This window comes from Anticarsia gemmatalis, chromosome 9 (genome assembly GCF_050436995.1).
Source record: "Anticarsia gemmatalis isolate Benzon Research Colony breed Stoneville strain chromosome 9, ilAntGemm2 primary, whole genome shotgun sequence".
Taxonomy (NCBI): Eukaryota; Metazoa; Arthropoda; class Insecta; order Lepidoptera; family Erebidae; genus Anticarsia; species Anticarsia gemmatalis.
The window spans coordinates 13,439,683-13,462,405 of record NC_134753.1 but is presented as its reverse complement, the minus strand read 5'-3'; the positions used below and the strand labels follow the sequence as shown (position 1 = coordinate 13,462,405).

The 22,723-nt window shown below is 35.0% G+C and overlaps 1 protein-coding gene across 1 annotated transcript in view; it reads left to right on the top strand.

The window, feature by feature from the left end:
• The first annotated feature begins 4,163 nt into the window (after positions 1-4,163).
• The window catches only part of kek2 (leucine-rich repeat, immunoglobulin-like domain-containing kekkon 2 protein), a 313,905-nt gene continuing 295,345 nt past the window's right edge, over positions 4,164-22,723 (top strand). Inside the window, exon 1 of the mRNA XM_076118553.1 lies at positions 4,164-4,195. The gene's annotated coding sequence lies outside the window, so the exon portion shown is untranslated. The remainder of the gene's footprint in view (positions 4,196-22,723) is intronic.

Below are 22,723 nucleotides of genomic sequence, written 5' to 3'. Positions count from 1 at the left end.
CGTCATTGAAAGTCTGTGGAGCCATTACATGGTTACAAAGAGCCGGTCTACGTCGCCCGGACGAAATTTAATCTACCTTTTAACATGCAAATATCCACAATATCCTTTCAAGCGGTTTAAGAAAGACATAAATGGTGTAATTTAGAGATTTTCCTCTGTTCTCGGCTGGATTATGATGGCCGTTGGTTTATCTAATGGCACCTTGTAGACACCGAGTTGATCATTTAATAAGTAAATGAGCATCATTTATTTTTTTCTTTTGTGACTTTTTTGGGTATGGGAGTAGGAATTGCGACGGTTTTTGGCTTTAAAATGGCTGAAAGTCGTATAGGGTGAATTAAAGATGCAAATTTCTGATATGTTGTTAAATTTTGGTATAATATATTCTCGTAAGTCATGCTGGCAATAAGTTAAGATTCTTTGAAGCTACAATGTTTTAACAGCTGTTTTAATCAGGTACATTAGACATAGGTAAACTTAACTGATACATTTATGCAATATGTAAAAAATGGATAAAATGTAAAGTTCGTAGTTTAATTTGAAAAGTACTTTCAAACAAATCGCTTGTCACATGACAGCGTTACAACAAAATTCAATCAAAATTTCTTTTTCCAACACATATTATTCCATACGAAATTTTTCCCAAAAAAAAACTTCATCTCTATCAAAAACTAGCTCACACACATCCATCTATACAAGAGTTAATCTCATAAGAGTATTCACCCGTGAAATCACACTGGATCCAGACTGCTAACTTTTTTGCAATTAAACTTTTCGTTCGCGAACTCTTGTGCTATCATAAATCCATCTGATTGTACATACATACTCGTACGTTTTTTAAAAAAAATTGAAGTTTTTTTGACCTTTAGGAGTGTTAAATAAAAATGACTAGCTGACCCGCACAGCTCCGCTCACGCATTTTTTGCTTTCTTCTCTCCATAAAACCTTTCCCGTGTCTTTAATACAATTTCACAAAACAGAAAGTCGAACTGGTTGAGCCATTCTTGAGTTTTGCGTTTGGCAACATATTTTTATAAAAAAATATATATATATTTATCTATGTTCGTCTCCTGGTTCTAAGCTCCCTCCCCACCAATTTTCAGGTAAATCTGTTCAGCCGTTCTGGAGTTATAAGTGGTGCAACTAATACCACTTTCTTTTATATATATACATTAAAACGACATAACAGATTAGCAATGCACTGCGTGATGGCTTACAAGTGAAGTACACTATTTGTCGACCAGATTTTCACTTGCATAATAATATATATTTCATACGCCTCTCTACCTATGTTTTCGGGAATAATAGACGTGATATTATGCATGTAAAATTGTTAATAGCGAAACGTGGGTATATTTCATACACCCTCTGCCTACACTATCGGGTATAAAAGGCATCATATTATTCTATATATATTATGTATGTTTTATAGCATTAAGATATTCCATTTTAACCAGCAGGTTTAACCCAATTCTCATAACTGAAGTTAATAATCGAGTACCGGATCTGAGAAATGCCTTAACGTTGACAGTTCCTTGAAGACTGTTGAAGGTTAGTGTGCTGTAATTGAACAACTATCGTCTTGGGAGTACAGCCTTTATTGTTTCAAGCCTTTGAGATTGAATTCGCTGAATTTGATTAACGTGTTTGTTTTGAAGAAAAAATGGGTCGGAAGTTTTGAAATGAGTTTGTTAAGCTAGGTCTGATTCCTGTTTCATGCTTTTATGATGACTGCCGTGCTCCTGTAATATATTCCATGTTATTATATTAAAGACCATGAATGTAGTTTCGATAGACTATATTTTGAAGTCACCTGGTAGGTCCAGAAAATAATGATTTTTATAAAAGAATAAAACATCTTCTGCTTTATTCAAATATATTGTGATAGAATTATAGACTAGAAATATATTGCCAATTAAGAGCTAATTTGTTTGTTCTTGTATTCGATATCAAGATATATAATATGTATTTTTACTAAGTTACATTTGTCTTATAAATTAACATAAATACATACGTAATAATACAATTTTAATCTTCATAATATTCTTATAAAGTAACAAAGGAAGTCGTGATCTCAATATAAATGAAAAAACTTTGAAAAGAGTTAGAAACACGCTGAGGTTTTCTGCTCGAGTACAATTGTGAATGCTAATATTAAACAATGTTCTTATTATGCAGTACTATGGAATTCTTGAACTAACTGTGTATATTATGTAAGAGGTTTATATAGTCTAGCATAACGTTCTATGTGTGGTAATAGTTAATACGTACATAATTTACCGAAAGGTTTAGAAATATGTCTAATTTTTTGTTTGTTTTATATTTATTGGTTTTTAAAGATACAACTATTGCTCTTGTATCGCGAGGACTTTTACAAACATACAAACAACGGACACAAAGTACAACCAAACCCGAAACAACTATTTGTGAATCGCACAAGTAATTGTCTCGTGTGGGAATCGAACCCACGACCTCCCGACGCAACTACTAAAACATAACAAAAACAAGCAATTCATTGCCCTATTAACCTAGTATTTGAAAAACCAACGCGATCTACAAAGCCTCAAGTAATTTACTTTTAATCTTCCCCCCAAAATACCTACACATTTCATCAAAGAAGGTACATCCAAAACGTAAGCAGATTCCGTTTGAGATTTCAAAGTAGATAATGAAAGAAGTATGTATTACTCACTTTGATGGTAGATCCGCGGATTATATTAAAAACGACTTCGGAAACTCCGCACAATGTGGGAGAATTTTAATTTCCCCGATTCCAACGTTTGAGATGTGACACCTGCTGATGTAAAAATAATATGTGTATTTTGGATCATATTTTTTTAGGGTATAGACAGTAGCTACTTATTTCTGATTGTGTTTGTCTTTCATTCGTTTTTTTTTGTAAATGATCAGATTTGGTCTCTACTTAACGTTTTAAGCACTAGTGATTTTTACACATAAAATTGTAATGCAACGAATCTTAACAAGATTGATACCTTATCAGTATGAGTCAGCCCCCACGATCGATTCAATTCGATCGAAGCGTCGGATAAACATATAAGGTACCATAACGTTTAATTTTCAATTGCGCTTGAGACCCGTTGCATTATAATATTGGTGTGTAATTAGAGGCAAAAGGCATATATTTCAGCACTTCAATTTTGTCTTCAGCTCTGAATACTGATAGTATCATTCATCATTATCATATTTGCGAGAATCGGATACATTAAGCGTTAAATTGTAAGTAAATTATCACCTAAAAAAAGCAGAAGCTATACCTTTTTATCTTTGAAAACATAACCTCAAAAATCTACATACAAAAACACCCGAATTTCCATACATTAATATGTGTCATTCCGTAAAATATTACATTCCTCGTTGCCATTGAACGAACGGAACGAACCACGTCCGATCTCATTCGTGACCGAATGTATGTATGATTTAGCTACGATTTATGTAACTACCCTCCGTTCCTGATTGTAATCGCGGAACAGATTCATTTTGTTATTTATTTTATTTATTATTTATCCCGTTTCTGTATTTCTTTTTGTATTTCGGCGGGCGTGTAATTTCTTATGGTACAACGCGTTTTCTTTCCTAGTACATTTTTAGATTAGATGTTGCACGTAATGATAATCGTTTGATGACCTAGCAATTAAATTCTAGCTTTCAAATATTATGCCAAATTTTAACTTGTCCTTATCGCACAGTGGAGTCGGCAAAGCATGTTTTCTTTGTATAGAACATACTGTCAAGGAATTTGGCTGATGTTTTTATAACCACTGGAATGCCTGACATTAACCTTCCTGGGAGTAATATTATTTAATGTTTGACGCTAAGTGCAAATACCACTATGCGGTCAGCCATCTATAGAATGACCTTGCCAAGGGCTGCTTAACCCACTGGCCATGAACGCTTCAAACTAAACCCAGCTACTATTGGTGCAGTGCAGTTCGATAATGCAGTCTGTCTGTAAATCTATCACTGTATGAACATTTAAATTGTCTGTCCTTTTCATGAATAAATCAAAATATTTGATTGCAACATGCACGAGTTAGCAATGAATGAGTTTTAATCAACACGCCACGTGAGTGGCGCCGCGGGCGGGAGTTAGTGTTTAATATTGATTCATCAATCAATTCCCTTTGCAGGGCTGGAGTGATGGGGCCAGGAGTTATATGGCGTGGATATGAATCGGGTGAGTAAGAAATAAATAATTTTCTGGCGTCTAGTTAAACCATTTGTCGAGATTCTTTTCTTGAGGGAGATAATAATATTAGGTTAGGGCTAACATATTTTAATACATACTTAGAAGGACGATTGCCAACTATTACGAAGATAATGATTTTTGAGTAACTTTTGGAAATTATCTATGTGCAGCGGCGCGTGTTCCAAAGATACCTACTATTTTTTAATGTAAAGCTTAGCGGCATATTCGGCAATAAGATATTAACAGTTATTACAATACAACTACTAACTACAGCTAACATACAGTTATACCAATACTATTGAAAATTGCGTCACACATTTCATCGTCCTTAGCTAAATCTATAGTTTGAATTTAATTCTCAAATTCAGGATTTTTATTCCAATCCAGCATGCTTTATTCAGAGTCGTATAATATTTTAATGAAATCACCTACGTTTTAAGGATTCCGCGGGGAAATATAATTACTTCACGTGTTACAGCTATTGGAAAATGAAATATACTCGTTTTCTTATTGTTTTAAAACGTGAGCTAAATATAACTACAGTCAGCTAGGTAAAGCTTTCATCTAGCGAACTGTAGGTTAGATTTGTATGCAAAACTCTGCAATTACTGTGGCTGTGTAATTGTAAAAAACTTTCTGTATTCTGTACTATTTTTCTATAACTACCCCTATATTTATCTAAATAGAAAAATCATGAGTTTAGACTTTTTGAGTAGCGATCTCAATTATCTTGCTTTTCGCTTGGACATGGTTATTGGTTTTGTATATAGGGGAATGCCATGCCTAGAGAATCTATCCATAGGGACGATGCTTTCGACTATATCACTATATTACTACACATATAGAACTGGGTAAATATTAATATGAGCAATTATAGCCTCCCTTATACCAGGAGGAGAACCTTGCCCAGCAGTGAGAAAGGGTTAAATTTAATTTTAATTTAAAATATTAATATGCTGGAAAAAAAATCCTATGTAACTGAATTAAAAGTCATGCATGTTTATTGATTGATCCACAGATTCTAACATTTTTTTTAATCGAGAAAATGCATTCGAGTCCCGAGATACGTAGTGTTTACACAATTACTCATATATTTTCTCTGTATAATACCTAAAGTACAATTACCTCGCTAGTTTCAAGAAATCCTCGAGAAACTCGGCAAGTACTGTCGAATACATTAATTGTTTGTTACATGAGTTTGTAATTAGCGCCGGTTGTTCTATAGTTGTGTACGCGACTGTATCATTGTGGTGTTTTTGGTTTATTATGTACTGTACTCAAGCTCGTGTAGTTTGTACGAGAATAATATTGTTGCAAAGGATGTTAGTTTTTTGAAAATTATGTGGTTTAAGTTGTGTTTTTTTGGTTTTGTAAAGCATTTTGTGACTAAAATTTAGTTTTGTGAATATTTATATTTAAAAATAAATCTGATGAAATAATTTTGATTATGTAGGAAATAAATATGGTCGTTCAAGGGCTTTATTAACGTTTATTCAGTTCGATATTGCATTTCATTAGATTTGCTACTTATAGAAAACATTAAATTCGATTCGTTTTTTGTGTAATGTTTTTATGGATAATTTAGTTATTCGAGAGTAACTCGTGTGTTACTAACGTGACTAACACAATTTTTAAAAATAAAAAAAGTGATTCAGTAACCAAAAATGAGGAACCACAAGCAACAATAAAAACAAGCGGCCCGCCCCGACTTCGCCCGGTTTAAACAGTTATTTTACAAAGCACCTTAAAAATAAACTTTCCTCTTGAATCACCCTATCTATTCAAAACACGTTGCGTAGTATTAAAGATCTAAGCAAACACACAAACAGGCATAATTACAGACGCGGGAATCATCTTTTCTTTATACTATGTAGTGATTTCTTGTAAATAACTACGGCAGTCACTTCCGTTACTTATTAAATCAATCAACACTCGAGTCACAAAAGCTTACTAATTGCGGTCCCGCACCTGGGGCATCGGCAGACTGAATGAAATATGCATGAACGAACTAAAAGGGACGAGACGCGGCTGTTTCGGACCACGCAGGACAGAGGCCACGGGGCCACACGGGTCTAATGTAAGTCAGTCACTTTGTACCGTGGTTTATTATGATATGTAAATTAGGTTCTGTTGGTACTGTTTATGGGTTTACGTATAGATTTTAAAGTGGAGTGGTAAGGATATGTAACGGACAATCAAAAAATATCAGTTTGGGAAGATATTTTTTATTTCATAGAGACCAGAAAACGTTTTTTTAGGGTTTAACACTTCAAAAACAACTGTGAACTTGTTTTGTTTTAAATAAAATTATCAAAGTTTCAACTAATTTACTCCACATTTATGGTACACCACAGTATGGCTATGTTAGCGTCAAAACTTGTATTCTAAACTTAACAAAATATAACTATTCCTGAAATAGTCAATTTTTGCGATAAACTTTAGCTATCAAACGTTTTATTCTAAGATAATATACCTAGTTTTGTTTGTCTAGAATATGTACATTCAGACATTTCCTAATACAGACATTATAGATATGATATTAGATATAACGTGTAGATGTAATTCTTCTGCTGATATCTTCAGGGAAATTCCAGCGTGATGTTCACATCGAATATTTCACAGAGTAACAGATGCACAGAGTAAACACGGCAAGAAAATGAAGTAGTCATTCAAGATCCCAGTCCCCTGGGTGGAGGCATGTCGTGGCGCTCTGGATTCCAATAAATAATGATTTGAATGGAATGGTTGCTGGAATGAATGCATGGATTTGTGGTTTGATAAGTTCATGATGATGTTTTGTTTAAAAATTATAAATTTATAGTAATTGCAGAATATGCGTTTAGGGTGAAATTTTACTAATTGCTTCAGTAATTCGTTAATGATAGCGTGGTATTTGCCATCAATAAATGTTATTTGGCATAATGTTAAAAAAAAGATGCATTTACATTTGCTAAAGTTTTTGAAAAGTCGCTTTACTATTAAAACAAGCATATTTGAAAACAAAAATGCAATTCCTCCACCGAACAACTCCCAAACTAAACAAGTAACAGAGAAAAACAATCAAAATACATCGTCTCCCTACATATAACATAAATTTCATTCCCAATAGCTACAGCAACATTAGACCCGCATTTCCTCTATCGCAAGTAATTGTAACTAAACAAAATCCACCTTCCATATATATCAAAGGTAAATACTCGTGGAGGATTACATTTTATTTGGCCTCAAACAAATACAGAGTAGGCACAGATGTGCGTGCGCCAGGGGAGTGAAACGTCGCGGGCTCTCTGATATAATCATTGCTCTGTGGCCGCGGGCGATGGAGGTTGGGTTACAGATGTTGTTTAACTAGATAAGTTATACATATTTTTATTCCTATTGTTCTATAACATTGACTTTAATAATAAGGTAGCTATTACGTGACTATAAAATACATAACATGACTTATCGTTTTGTAAACTGCCAATAGCTCGAGATTTTCTAATTAAGACAAATCAATCAATCTGATGAAATGATAGGGACAGAGTTTTAATGTAATTGTGTCAATAAAATTTTATTTAAATATAACATTTTGTAAAAAAGCTTACCGATTTCCATGGCAAAAAAAGTAATTAGAAATACAAAAAAATTGATTCAGCACATTTTTTCTAACATCGTTGAGTAAAGGTTTACACTATGCTTCTGAAATTACTTTCAGAAACTTACCTAGCAGAAAGGAAGCACCTTAAATTGTATGACTTATCCAGTATTTCTATATCTACATGTACAAGAAACTGAATCATTCCGGTGGGAATCGTTCGGCACGTATTAAGAGGTCCCCGCCGTTAATGTCGGCAGTATCGCGAACTTACTCACTACCTATGTACAGCTAGTATCTTTATATAAAGGTGCTACTGCTGTTTATGTGTTTATATACATGTAGGAGGTAATTGCTATGTAAACTTATTATTAGATGGCTATGTTATTTCAGAAAGTGTGTGAAAGATATAAAGTTACATGTATTACCGATGGACTATTGAGGAATGTGCTGTAAAACCTGTAATCAGTACCTCGATTCTCTACTACTATCGACTACCGACAACCGGCTAGCTATCGGCATTTTGACATTTAGAATGTACTTCAGATGTCAGAGGCGCTGTTCAGATTTTCATACAAAAAATTTCGATGACAGGTCGGTTGTCGGTAGTCGATAGTAGTAGAGAATCGAGCTACAGTAGCATGATTCTGTAGAGTCGGTACTGTCGAGTATCGAAAGTTTGACATTTAGAATGTACTGCCAAAATAGTTCCGATGACGCCCATCAGAGGCGCTGATCATACAATCGCTGATTTTCGTACAAAATTTCTCGATGACAAGCCGGTTGTCGGTAATCGATAGTAGTATATAATCCAGCTACAGCGCCTGGAGCGTATTCCAAAGAATTTTGTTTTGGAAATGTCACCCATGAGACCAGTCTTGCATCTGAAGGTAGAGGCTGGGTGCTTTGTCTAGTACTCGAGCGAGTTTGTACCATTGTGGTGAGAGGTCAGCCTAGGTTCTGCGTTACCGAACCTAGCTGCTTCCCCAGGGAGGCTCTTCTCCCCTGTCAAGCATGAATTCCAAGGAAGTACTTACTAATTCCAAGCAAGAGACAAAAATTACAACTAAAACTAATACCAGTATAAAATATCACATCACACACATACGTTTTTGTTCGTACTGAAATTAAACTATTACATTTGGCAAGGGATAATGTATGATGCGACCAACGGCATTGATTTTGTCAATTTAAAAAGACTTAAAATATGTCCTATCTATCTATATTCAGAAAATAATCCTTTTTACTTTACCCTCCGAACTTCAACAGGATAATTAAATCCGCAATAGATATGTTAAACAAACATGTTCTAATATTAGTTCATTTGGCCCTCATATAGAGGCACTAATTAGCCAGTTTTTAATTACAAACTTCACAAATGAAAGCAGAGCACACAATACCTTTTGTTTAAACTTTGTTCTTCAACTTTGCCTCACGTGAGACTAATTATCATGTGTGATTTTTTTCTTGAGGCTACGTATTGGAAAAATTTTTTTTTGTGGAATCTAATTAATAACTTATTTTTGAGTTTCTAGCTTCGGCTTGCAGCACTACCCATATAGTATTTTTTACGATGAAATAAAAATAAAATCTTGTTTTGACTGTTGACCACGGTCGATGGTAATTCGATCGAAACGTCGGGTAAACAAATAAGGTATCCCAACCTTTTGAAAGTTGAAGTTGACCTTTATTTACAAATCACAGTATTAGAAATCCAACATACAGAAATTATTACAGACACATTACATAATACAAGCTTATCAAAGCATACTAACATAATATTACGGTATGTTTAGCCATACATACATGATTATCGGGCTTGATAAACATGTTTACATAACACTCCTGTTACACATCGAAGAATCGAACCCGAGACCTGCCTTCTTTATATATTTAACCCATTAATTTTCCACTGCTGGGCAAGGCTCTCTTCCTGTAATGAGAGAGGGTTCGGCCTTGCGTCCACTACGTTGCTAATTGCCTCGTTTAATCATGAAAAATACATACATAAATACTTACAAAAAATCACGCTTTGCTCCCACAGGGGTAGGCTAAAACCAGTGACCGCCACTTGGTACGATCCTTACAAACTTCCCTTGCTTTACAAACATTCATACATCTTGCCCTACATGAAAAATTGAAGTGTAAATCTTGCTTCATATCTGAACGGGTGGTAAATCCTGTAAGACGGTATCACAAGAGAATCCCACTTAGCAGCTATTACTTGAACTTCTACATGATAGATTACGTGCAGGGAGAATACATATTACACGGATTTAGATAGAGTTATTGTACTTGTGGTGAGATTGTTATATTAAGAGTAGAGTTTTGCAATCATAACTTTTAAACTCTCGCGTTGCATGTTTAATGTATAATAGAATACGGGAATTAACGCGAACACGCATTTTACCTTAAAATGCCTAACGTTTCGGCGCATGTTGCACTCGCCGTCAGCCTGGGACCACGGCGAGTGCAACCTGCGCCGAAACGTTAGGCATTTTAAGGTAAAATGCGTGTTCGCGTTAATTCCCGTATTCTATTATACATTAGAGTTTTGCATTTGATGAAAATGATCGTGGGATAAAATAATACTCCAAATTTGATCACAAAATATTGGTTGATATGTTTGTATATTAGAGGGGTGATCTCCTATCACTGACAATTCAATTAAGGGTTTTAGAGCGACAATTTAATGTATTTCGCAAGAACAATTTCAATAATTAAAAATTTCAAATCGATAATCGATAGTACTGGTTAAAAAAAAATAACAATGTTTGGCAATTAAGCAAAAAAGAGTGACATTTATGAATATTTATTGAGGTTTATTATTTTGTTGCCTATACTTTCAACAACACGCGGAGTAAAATGCAATTCATACATACTTGCTTACATACAAATTCGTTCTTTGCAAATCAAATATTCGATATTTCATAAAGCCGTTAGTTCCTAAGTCACTTAGTTTGTATTAACTACAATAATCCTGCAAGCAGTGTAATTGTTTAAAGTACATAGTGTTATGTATAAACCACTTTATAAATAAATAGGATATCGTTTCATCAGATCATCTAACTTCAAACGGATGTTGAGGAGGTAATATTGATGGAAAACTTTGTACTTGGCTTAAGTTCAACACTGCTAAGTATTGTGTGCGAAGTTTATACATAATTATGTATAGAAAGGAGATACCGCTTTATATGTAATAAGTTTCCGATTACGGCTTCTTTAATTTTTGTATTATTTATAAAAGAACTATTGTTTTCAGTAATTTTCTAGTTGACGTTGACTATTTCTTGGTTTTTTAATGCTGGTTAGGATTTCTATTACGAAAATTCATGACTAAGAATTAGATTACATGGTCCCTGAATACGATGTTAAATAAGAAGCACCACCATTTAAGTTTTTTTTTTCTTTAAATTAATTATTTATTAGTAGGTATGAATTCTAAATTATATAAACAATAATAATTAAAACTAAACATTACATAATATAATGGAAATAAAACATAAATGAAATTAAAATAAGGCACCATAAAATATCTCCGCATCGCCGTCCCCGGGTAACGTGCCCAGAAGGCTGGCAGCATTGCCACGTTGAATGGCAATGCTTATTCTTTGCCCTAAATAAAGACCAGCCCTCTGGTCACGTGTCGTGCTGACTATTACTGACTATACCATTTAAGTTATAAATTAGCACCAACATATCTTGGCTGCCTCCGTGGCAAAGGTCGCCACTGTCGCCATTGCGTCGGGAGGTCGTGGGTTCGATTCACACATGCAACAATTACTTGTGCGATCCAAAAATAATTGTTTCATGTCTGGTTGTACTTTGTGTCTTTTGTTGGATAGAAATAATGATTACAACTGTGCCCAATCAGGGAATCGAACATGAGACATGGTGAGCCGTAAACAGCCCACGCAGGGAGTTATTTACAATTATTATTATTTCATAGAAAAATGCAATCCACTTATAAAATTAGCTCCACACACAATAGAACTCCAATTCACAGTAATCATCTCTCAACTCGGAACTCAATAATAAGTACAGTGTGAGGAGTGATTTTGTCGAAGGCTTTCAGTGGTGGTAGTGGTAGTTTAAATCACGCGGTCACTTAGCGACAATGGGCCGATCGGTTCATGCCACATGAGTGCTACTGTTTGAGTGCTGCTTTTGAAGTTTTAAGGGACGATAGTAGGGGCGGGACCGTTTTTTTGGAATGCGTAGTATGACTTTATTTCAACGACAACTCATGTGATGCCTGACGCTGCTTCGCTATTGAGCTCTTAAACTTATACATTAAATTATACTAGTACTCGTAGTGTTTAGTGATTCAATTTTATCATATGAAATTTCTAATTTACACAAATGATGGTCGCTTGAGAACATGATATGTATGAAAAATAAGTCTTGTAGCGGCTCGCTACATACAGCGACATTTACGGGGACCAGCGCGCAACCAACCACCACGCGCAGTGTGTCTGACGTCACAAGTCCTTGATCGCGCTATCGAAGTTTGCACTGCAACTGACTATATATACAAGTTCCCGACTACAACAGTTGGGCAGCCTAGGCCCACCAGGCACGATCATCTGGCCTGGTCGGAGGATCCTCCCTTTGTGTTGGAGGAACTCGATCACCTCGTTCCTCCACAGTCTCTATACGGTTTTCACTCACATAATTAACGTGAAGTTCGAGTTTCGCCTTTGCTATGATTATTGTGCATCTATTAAAAAAAACTCTTTCATTTGTTTTGTCTCAGAATTTGAATGCATCTGTGAATAAACGCGCAGTATCAACTATGACTCCGTATGCACTCAAATAAAGCGTCTCTTTCAGCACAATCCGGCGATCCGGCAATCACAACAATTTTATCCGGCGCCCCTATACCTTTAAGTTACGACTATGTGCCGGTATAACTTACCCGGCTGTTTTATTCCATGTCGGGCCTAACCGGGTTTAACCGGGTTCCCGTGTTACGACTATTATCCGTAATTGCTTGGTTATTGTATGAGCTATGATATGAGGCGCGTTATTCTTTTGTTTTAAATGTAAATTGTTTCGTATAGGTGTTTGAAGAAATAAGAACTTGGTTAGGTTTTTCATACCATCGCTTGGTGAGGTCATATTACAGTTTATGTTTGGAAATGTCAAGCAAATCAACTTCTATAATACATCATCTATTCAATCTTCTATCTTTATTAAAAATATGACTGCTTTTTGCACACTATCAAAAATCAATTCCGAAATGGTCGAAAAAATATTCGACTATTTTAAATACTTTATACAAAGCTTACAAGCAAAGGATATTTTGAATTTGAAATAAAATAACTCAAAACATTTTAATAAAGTACGTTTTAAATATTTTTTTGCCAAAAAATATGAAGTTTCACATTTTTCTACTGTCCCAGTGCACATCAGTTACTGCTGTGGTGGACAACTGTCCAAACAGTGGAAACTTTTGACAGCGCGGAACCACATACATACGTATTTTGATGTAACGCGACCAAACAATAAATAATATCATTCTGTCGTTCACAGGACAAGTGAAACCTACCATTTTTATTTATTATTTAGTATTTTGATTCTTGATACACCGAAAATAGAAGAAAAATATATTATTTGTTTAACTAGTTATAGCCTCAACATACTTAGTTGTGAAATGCAATGGATTTTTACGTAAATGCAACGAAACAAACGTTTTTTTCGATTCGCAAAACTCTTACTTAATTAGCATTCGTTTGTTCGAATAATACTCTGTTAAGTATCTTATTTAGTAATAAGTTTATATTAAAATATCTGTACATCGTTTCAATAAATAATTCTATCGAAATGTTCGCACTAAAAGTTCCAACCCGATTCGTAGTTGTCGTTGTTGTATAGTATAATGTTTTAGAATATTCATGACGAATCATCAACTCATTTTCACAGAATCTACAACATAGCGAAACATATTTCTAAATTGCAACAAGACATCATATAGTCGATTGTTGAATAAATATTCTAGCATACCTAATCAAGACGAATCATGACCTCATTTTGAAAACAGGATCTTCAATATTGCGTAATACATTCCTCAATTCTAACGGTCAATGAACCCTAAGCCCTTATTAAATGGACCGCCTTAATCTTGGTCAAACAACGATATCGAATGAAAGCTTGCATCAGATCAAAGGGCGTGATCAAAGCCTCAATAATTAAGCATCCCTTAATTAATGACCTGATTCATCTCGGCCCTTGACCATCCCTCAATGTACCATGGGGTTATATAAAGAGAAATTAATTAGGTGCTCTTCTTTTGCCTCATTTTTGATTGTAGATTGATAGATTAAAGAATTTGCTGATTATGGAAATTTCGAACAATGAAGAAGCTACAGTAAAGAATATATTTTATTGTTTATTCTGAAAATAGAAGCCATTTACAAACATGCATACATACATAAAATCACGCCTTCTTCCCATAGGGGTAGGCAGAGACCAGAGAAATAATACAACAAAGGCATTTTTTTTGTAATTTACTAACAGCTTCTTATTTAGACCAAATCTTGCAAGTATGTTTTTAGACCCATAAAATAAGTAAAACAAGGGTTCCCCTCTGAATATACCTTATTAATTTTTTTTGTATTTTTTGCCATAGCAGCAACGGCAACATATATAACTTGTGAAAATGTTAACTTTCTAGCTCACGGTTCATGACAACACAGCCTGGAGACAGACAGACAGAAAGGCAGTCGAGGCTTAGTAATAGGATCTCGTTTTACCCTTTGGGTACGGAACCCTAAAAAAAGAAACTATCAGTGTATCATTAATCGCCCTTATCATCGCAAACACTCATATCATAACACGGGTATAATATGTTCAATAGCTCAATCAATATCTACACTACCCATTGACTTTTACCTCATGTGGATATATTTGAGATAATTACAGAAAGAGATATAAACTATTGCTGAAACTCGCCGAGCTTAGTACGTGAGCTCGCGTTAATATAACAACGATACCTGTGGCCCCTACTATCGGTGTTTACTATTGTAGTAACGTTGAAAATGTATATCGTAACTTGGTTTAATAATGACCAAACTACATTCAAGATTTTTAAGTTCTTAAAAATATTACAAAGACTTACTTACTAGACTGCTAACTAGATTAACTAACATAATAACTGTAATGTTTGGCGTTCATTTTTCTTTTAACAGAGACAAATGACCTTGATTGTGTAGGTCGTGGCACACGTAGTTGACATGTTATAGTAGTATATTAGTAATAAAATGAACTACTTACAATCTTTTTTGGTAAGAAAGTTGTTTATAATAACAAAAAATAAAATTAAGTTTTGCCACTCTTATTACCGTTTTAATTGCTTTTCTAGTTTAATCTATAAATTATCGCAATCAGTAAATTTGGGTTAGTTTTCACTTATTTTTTTGTAACAATATCTTGTTTTTGTAACTATTATCGCTAGCGACATCAAATGATTTTTATTTCGTAGTAGCGGTGTAAAGCCATCGTAACTTCGACGGACTAACTTCAAACACTCAACTCAAAGTAGAAGGTATCCATGTAATTTATCTATACGGTGCGGTTGCCCACTGCCCAGCCGTGGGCTAATACAAACTACTAACTGTCCCACACGCGACTCTTGTATTAAGTTAACGGGAAAGTTTGGGAATACTAACTTTTAGGTAGGGTTGAATGTTATTTGAAGGGTTTTGAGATAAAAGGTGCTATTTTCACTTGTGTCTGTGGATTTAATGCTTGTTGTGGTCAAGGAGAGTCAGCGATGTCATTTTCTAGGTGGGTGGCCGTTTTATATAGATCACGATCGATCAATTACGTCACAATCGGAATTTCGTGGATTAAGTAGGGGAAAAATAAAAAAAAGATTAATCTTAGTGATTAGAAAACCTAAATGTAAACGAAAGAATTTATAAAGATTTCTCTTGTGGCGCGGGGACTTTTACGAACATATACACAACGGACACAAAGTACAAACAAATTTTGATAATGATAACATCTTTTAGGACCCGTGCGTATTTTGCAACAACTATTTTCTTTATCGCGTCCATTATAGTATTCTGCAGGTTATCTTAAATATCAAACATTGGCGAACTGATGGTATTGATTGTAAAAATCTGCCTTGAACTCTTTCAGTAGTAATCCAATTTTCTTCATAAAAAAGTATAACCAACTAAAACTTGAAAACAAATATAAGAGTTCAAGCTAATTTATATTGCTTATCTCTCACCCCAACAGTAGGCACCCCTAAAGTAATACCTACTTAATACACCCTTTCCCTCAAATATCTTTAAAACAGGGTAAAAGTAAGGAAATTAGGAAACTTGGAGATGATCCGGTGCGGAGGTAACAACGCCAAGGAGATTATAAGATTACCCTCGTTGTAAGGCGTTTCAGTTTTTGTCAGTTTTTTTACGAAAAGGCAGATTAACTAATGAACGGTCGCTAGGTTTTTTGCGGAAGCCTAGAGCCTAGAGCCTCATTTTACGGGTTGCGTAATTAGGTATTGAAATCGCGTTTGTTTGGGTCTAGGCTAAAGATATTTTTAAATTGCTCTTGTGTTAAGATGAGTTTAACAAATATACGAATGATGTAGACAAACTATAAGCACACCCGAAACAAGGAATTGTGAATTGCATAAATATTTGTGAAGGAATCCAACTCCTGACCTGAACCACCTTTACTACTGCACTATATATTTGCATACAATAGTTTTCATATAAACGTAACACGACACCTGAAATAAGCCTTAGATATGAAAAAAACCTACCTGCCTACCTTCCGATATTTTCAAATTCCGATGTAAAAGGGGCAAGTCTATGTTATGCTGCGTATTTTTGCCAATAAAATATCATTCATTTTAACTTTCGACGTTCCCATAAGCAGGATTTTAGTGTAAAAGCAATAAATTGCGATATTAACTAACCACAGGGCAAATCCCAATGATTGATGTGTCACAGTGCTGTAATCTAAAAAGCCTGCCACAAAACTGTCAATATGCTGTTAACCCTATTACCACCGCTAGTGTTAGTATATCATAGGTAAAATACCGGGATTATGAGCTTGGAACATGATGCTTTTGTGATTTTGCACGTTTAAAACAAATCTATATTAATATTATAAAGCTGAAGAGTTTGTTTGCTTGTTTGTTTGAACGCGCTAATCTCAGGAATTACTAGTCCGATTTAAAAAATTCTTTCAGTGTTAGAGAGACTATTTATTGAGGAAGATTTTAGGCTATAAAACATCACGCTACGGCAATTAGGAGCGGAGTAGCAACGAAACCGCCCATTCTCTCTTATGTGACGCAAGCGAAGTTGCGCGGGTCAGCTATTGCAGATATTTTAAGGCAGGCAGCTGAAATCTTCAAGAGCTTTTTACTTATCCATACTAATATTATAAATTCGAAAGTAACTCTGTCTGTCTGTCTGTCTGCTATTCAATCACGCCTAAACTACTGAACCAATTTGCATGAAATTTGTTATGGAGATACTTTGATACCCGAGAAAGGACATAGGCTATATCTCATCACGCTACGACCAAAAGGAGCAGAGTACCAGTAAAAAATGTAAAAAAAACGGGGAGAAATTTTACCCATTCTCTTTTATTGGACGCAAGCGAAGTTGCGCGGGTCAGCTAGTACCTAATGAAAGAGAAAAATTGTTTCTGTGACACGCCCCCCGTGACTATATAGAACTAGACAAGCTCCAAAATTAAAAACAACTATTTGTGGATCATATAAAGTACAATGGAAATTCTTATAAGTCACAGATAAAAAAATGCCTTACAACATTTAACACTTCCTTAAAAAATATCTTACACTCTAACGATAATCTGCTCATAGAGAGGTCTATTAAATAAATACTAGCTAATCGCCTTACTCTCTATGATATACTAAGTCCGTGAACACAACTGCACTTAGTCTCCCTACAGCTCGGTAATCACAGGTCTCATGACCGATGGAGCTAATTACAGGGGTAATGCCGACTCAGTACACGCCGCACTAATTACCGACATATGATTGTGCCTACATTTATGCTGATTAGCTTTGCGGCCTACTGATTATTTTGAATCTAAACTTCTATATTAATGTTATAAAATTGTGGGTCCCGGCTGACATTTTCGAAGATATTTGATCGTCGATAAAAATCTAAATCAAATAATTTATTCATTTAGGTCAAATATTGACACTTATAATAGTCGTTACAATTACTGAATCTACCACTAACACTGTCAGAAGCTTGAAAATCTGACAACCAGTCGTACCGAAAGGAATCGTGATACAACCCAGGTAACTGGGTTGGGAAAGTCAGATAGGTAGCTGCTCTTTGTAAAATACTTATATTCAGCGACATCCGGTGACACTGGAAGCCGATTCCAACATTGTTTGGAAGAAATGCTTGGCTCTAAATTATATATAAACTTATAGAGTTTGTTTGTTTGGTTGAATGCGCTAATCTCAGTAACGAATTGAAAAATATTTTAGTGTTGGATAGCCTATTAATTGAGGAAGGCTATAGGCCATTTATCATCACGCTACAACCAATAGGAGTAGAGTATCGGTAAAAAAATGTTACAAAAACGGGGACGCGACGTGATGTGTGACGCAAGCGAAGTTCACGGGTCAGTTAGTGTCGAAATATGGGACAAATGAGGCAATAGATGATTAAGTTTATTGTCAACAAGAAACCAATTGCTGCAGACTGTTGCTGTTCTTGGTGGTTTTCCATCCACCAGTGTTACCAGTGTATTAATGAGTGGTTATTTACAGCTATTCCCAGTTATGATACCTTATTTATTTCTATGCTGATATTACTTCTCTGCGACAGCGTTGCTATGCATCGAACATGATATTTAATCGAAAGGACAATTGATGAACGCACCTTATAAATAGTATATAATAAAAAGTTTTTAGAGGCTTGAATCAATTTAAAAACAGCAAAGTAGACGCTTGGATCTAGGGTATCTAGCTTTATACCCCGATAGTATTGCCTAATCTCCTTTATTTTTCATGATTTTTAGTGTTCAATAAGTATTATAAAAAGCGAATGTTTGCGTAAGTGTTATTATAGTTTACAATACAATTTTGTGATATGAAATTGTGTACATTTTGTGCATTGTTATTGTAGATAATGTAATTCAATATTAGAGTACGCACTAAACCGTGAAAGTGAGACTACATTAATGTTTTAAAACATGATCTCATATTATACAGGTAAAAACTTATAAGAGCTATTGCTTATAGCCCAAGGATTATTTTTTTTATTGAAAAGAATATGTGAAGGTATGTAAGAATGGAGTGGGGTTATTTTAAATTGCCAGCAGCAAGATTGATCATCTATTGGTAACCGACAAGCAGCTAGCTAGTAAGTTTGTATGGAAATCTGATCAGCGCCTCTAATGAGCATTGTAGAAACTATTTTGACGGTGCATTTTAAATGTCAAACTTTCGATACTCGGCAGTGCAGTGCCTTAGGTATTAACATTTATCTATAGCAAGGTAGGCAAAGGGCAAAAGCCACCCTTTTTTTCACAAACAGCTAGCGTTGAGTGATAAGTGTCTCTGAGTGAAAGCGTTAGTTTTCTTTAAATAGGTTCTCTAGTCTGTTCTCACCTTAAACTATTACTCTCATATTTTATAACACGAACGTATCAAGTGTCACAGTGGTGTATATATTCATGAAATTCAATTACATATTGTTATTCGCCTCAGTGCGTGAACAAACCAAATTATATTACGATAATATTAGAGTTTTGAACCCTGAGGAGTTTATAATGTATCGTAATTCTTTTTGAAGATTATTTGATTATAATGTGAGTAGTTAGATTGAATTTCGTGTCGCCAGAGACTTTCAAATGTACAAATATTTTATTTTACTTTGATTCAAAGTCAAAACGACTTTGAGTGATACAAAGAGACGTCGCAGTCTCTGGTCAGCATAATGCTATTTGTTATCTATCACAGATATCGGGTACTTGATTCCTACATAAAACAAAATAACTGCGTGATTCAATTATTATCAATATTTTGCGTCTGGTTATAATTATCTTGTGTCCGACGTTTCTAAATTTGTGTTTTAATGTCTTTTGAATACTAGACTTAGGGACTGCGACCACGGCGAGTGTAACCTGCGCCAGTACTTCAGGTATTCTAAGAGAAAATGCGTGTTCGTGTTTATTCCCGTATCCTATTATATTAAACACGCAACGCGAAAGTTTAAAGGTTATGATTGCTGCAGATACTGCCAGAAATCGCCAAGACTTTTAAAAGTAGACTGCCTCCGTGGCGCAGTGGTTTAGGTCGCCACGCCCGCTACCATTGCGTCGGGAAGTCGTGGGTTCAATTCCCACACGGGACAATTATTTGAACGATCCACAAATAATTGTTTCGGGTCTGGTTGTACTCTGTGTCCGTTGTTTGTATGCTTGTAAAAGTGCAGCAGTTGTCTTTTTTAACAAAAAAGGAAAAGAAACTAAAAAGTTTAAATAATTCTATACAAGAATCAAACATGATGTAATATCTATAGAAACATCAGAAATCGTTTCCCAACATCTGTAGTTACACAATACGTATTACCTGACCCGTGCCTAGAAGAAAGGCATTATTTATACGTACGGCTTTATGTATTACTAGGCCAAGACGAAGGTCCCTGTCGACAGCTGTATCTAACCCTTGCTTGACTGAACGATATCTTAACTTGAGATTATAATGTGGGGCTTATTTAAGTATGTGAAGCAGTGTTAAGTGTATTAGAGTGACTTTTATTAAATGTACTTTTATTAAGTGTGGTTAAAAGTTAAGTTTCGAGTTAAAAAAAAGTCGTTATAATTTTAATATCTTTTGATATGGTTTTTCGTTAATATACCTCAAATGCGTTGTGGCTCTTGATTGCTTCCGAGGCGCAGTGGTTTAGGTCGCCACGTCGCGTCTACCATTGCGTTGGGAGGTTAGAGACTCGATTTCCAGACGGAACAATTATTTGTGCAATCTAATAGGTTGTAATTTGTGTCCGTTGTTTGTATGTTTGTAAAAGTCCCCGCGACACAAAAGCAATTATAAAAGCGAGAGGTGTTTATAAAAATAAATTGATTCATAATTCACGGAGACGCGAGAGTCAAAACTACGTGACTATTTTTAAAATGTCAATTCTTGTACTGAGTAATAGTCTTGTGCAGAAGGGGCTTATGCAGACAGACAATCAACAACATAAATTTAGTACAATATCTTCTAAAATGTGCTTAGTGGCCCAGGTTTTTGTTACGTTGCCTAACTTTTTTTTAACCCATTACTGTCCCACTGCAGGGCAAGGGTCTCCTCCTAAATGAAGGGGAGGGGTTAGGCCTTGAGTCCACCACGCTGGCCAAGAGCGGGGTGGGGAGTTTACATGCCCTCAATAAATTTATTAAACAAATTTTAGGCATGCAAGGTTTCCTCACGATGTTTTCCTTCATCGTTAGAGCAAGTGATAATTATTTCACACATAACTTCGAAAAGTCATTGGTGTGTTGCCTCGGATTCGAACCTGCGACCACTTGCGTGGGAGGTGCCAACTTAAACCACTCGGCTATCGCTGCTTATAAGTAGCAAAAAATAATACAAAACCATCGTAATTCTCATCATAACAAACCCAATTTTTTAGCAAGACAACAACACCGTAATAAAGCATGCAAATTTAAATTCTCCATACCGTATGCAGGAATTAAAATTTCACCGTTTAATTTAATCCTCTCGCTTTCCTGATGGGTATGACCCTTCTTCACCCTCGGGTATCCTCGGCAATGCTCGGGCACCTTCGGGCGTGGCTCGTATCCTTTGTGCAAATAGTTTGATTTATGATGTTACTGGGTAATGTGAAGCGTTTGTAGTTGACAGTCTTTTAATTTGAGGGTCTGTTTATGTTTTTAATTAGGGTCAGAGGAGCAAAAATCTGAAGACAATATGTGATATTTCTTTTTGCTAAGTAAAATAATAATATGTGACTTTCTCGACTTTGTTAATAAAATTTATATTTGTCGGAAAACACTAGTCTTTCATAATGTAAATTGTAATTTACTAATAAACTTAAATACAAATGACCATCACAATAAAAATAACGATTATTATAATATACTGAAGGCAAGCTTTATATCAAAAAGTGATACTGTTTCTTGACAAATTCTCATTCATCAATTATACAAAAATATATAATTTATAATATTATAATAATTGTCATCAGATAGTTAAGAATTAAATCATCAACAATCAGTGTATTCCCCACACACTTCAACACACAATACAATGCCGTTATGATCGCCTGTTAACAAATTTACTGACGGCAAACAATGCAGTGGTGTATGTTTACCATATACATAGCCAGCAATGTACACCGTAATTGGAAATAGAATCGTTGTTGTGTTGGATCATGTGTTGCGTCATCACTTATCAGGGTAGGGGAGGGTTTGCTGGTTTCAGTTGTTCAGATACTAGTAGAAAGTATTGATATAATAGTTTGTAAACAATTCGTAATCATTTAGTTTTATTGAAAATGGCCACGATTACTGAAATAAATTACTACAACCAATACTATAATGCAACCTAGATGTTGACAGGAGAGTTAAAGAATAAAGTTTATTGTCTACATGTGATAAGTAAGTAATGTCAATTTATAACAATTTTGTAAAACCTAAGTTAGTGCGTGATGTCTATAAACCCACAGGGTGAAGCCACAACTCTGCATTGCGTTTAGGCATCGCTCAAACGACGTCTCATAGCCATACAGGATCGTAGACAAGTGACATAGATTTTAACGCTGCTTCGTTGCTGAGAAATATTGTAGGTCACCCCTTACTGTAAAAAAAAAAGAATACACATGCTTTTCATATTAACTGCATGATAAAAGTGTGTTAGCTCGGTGTTTCAATAATTATAATCAAACCACGTAATATTCTAA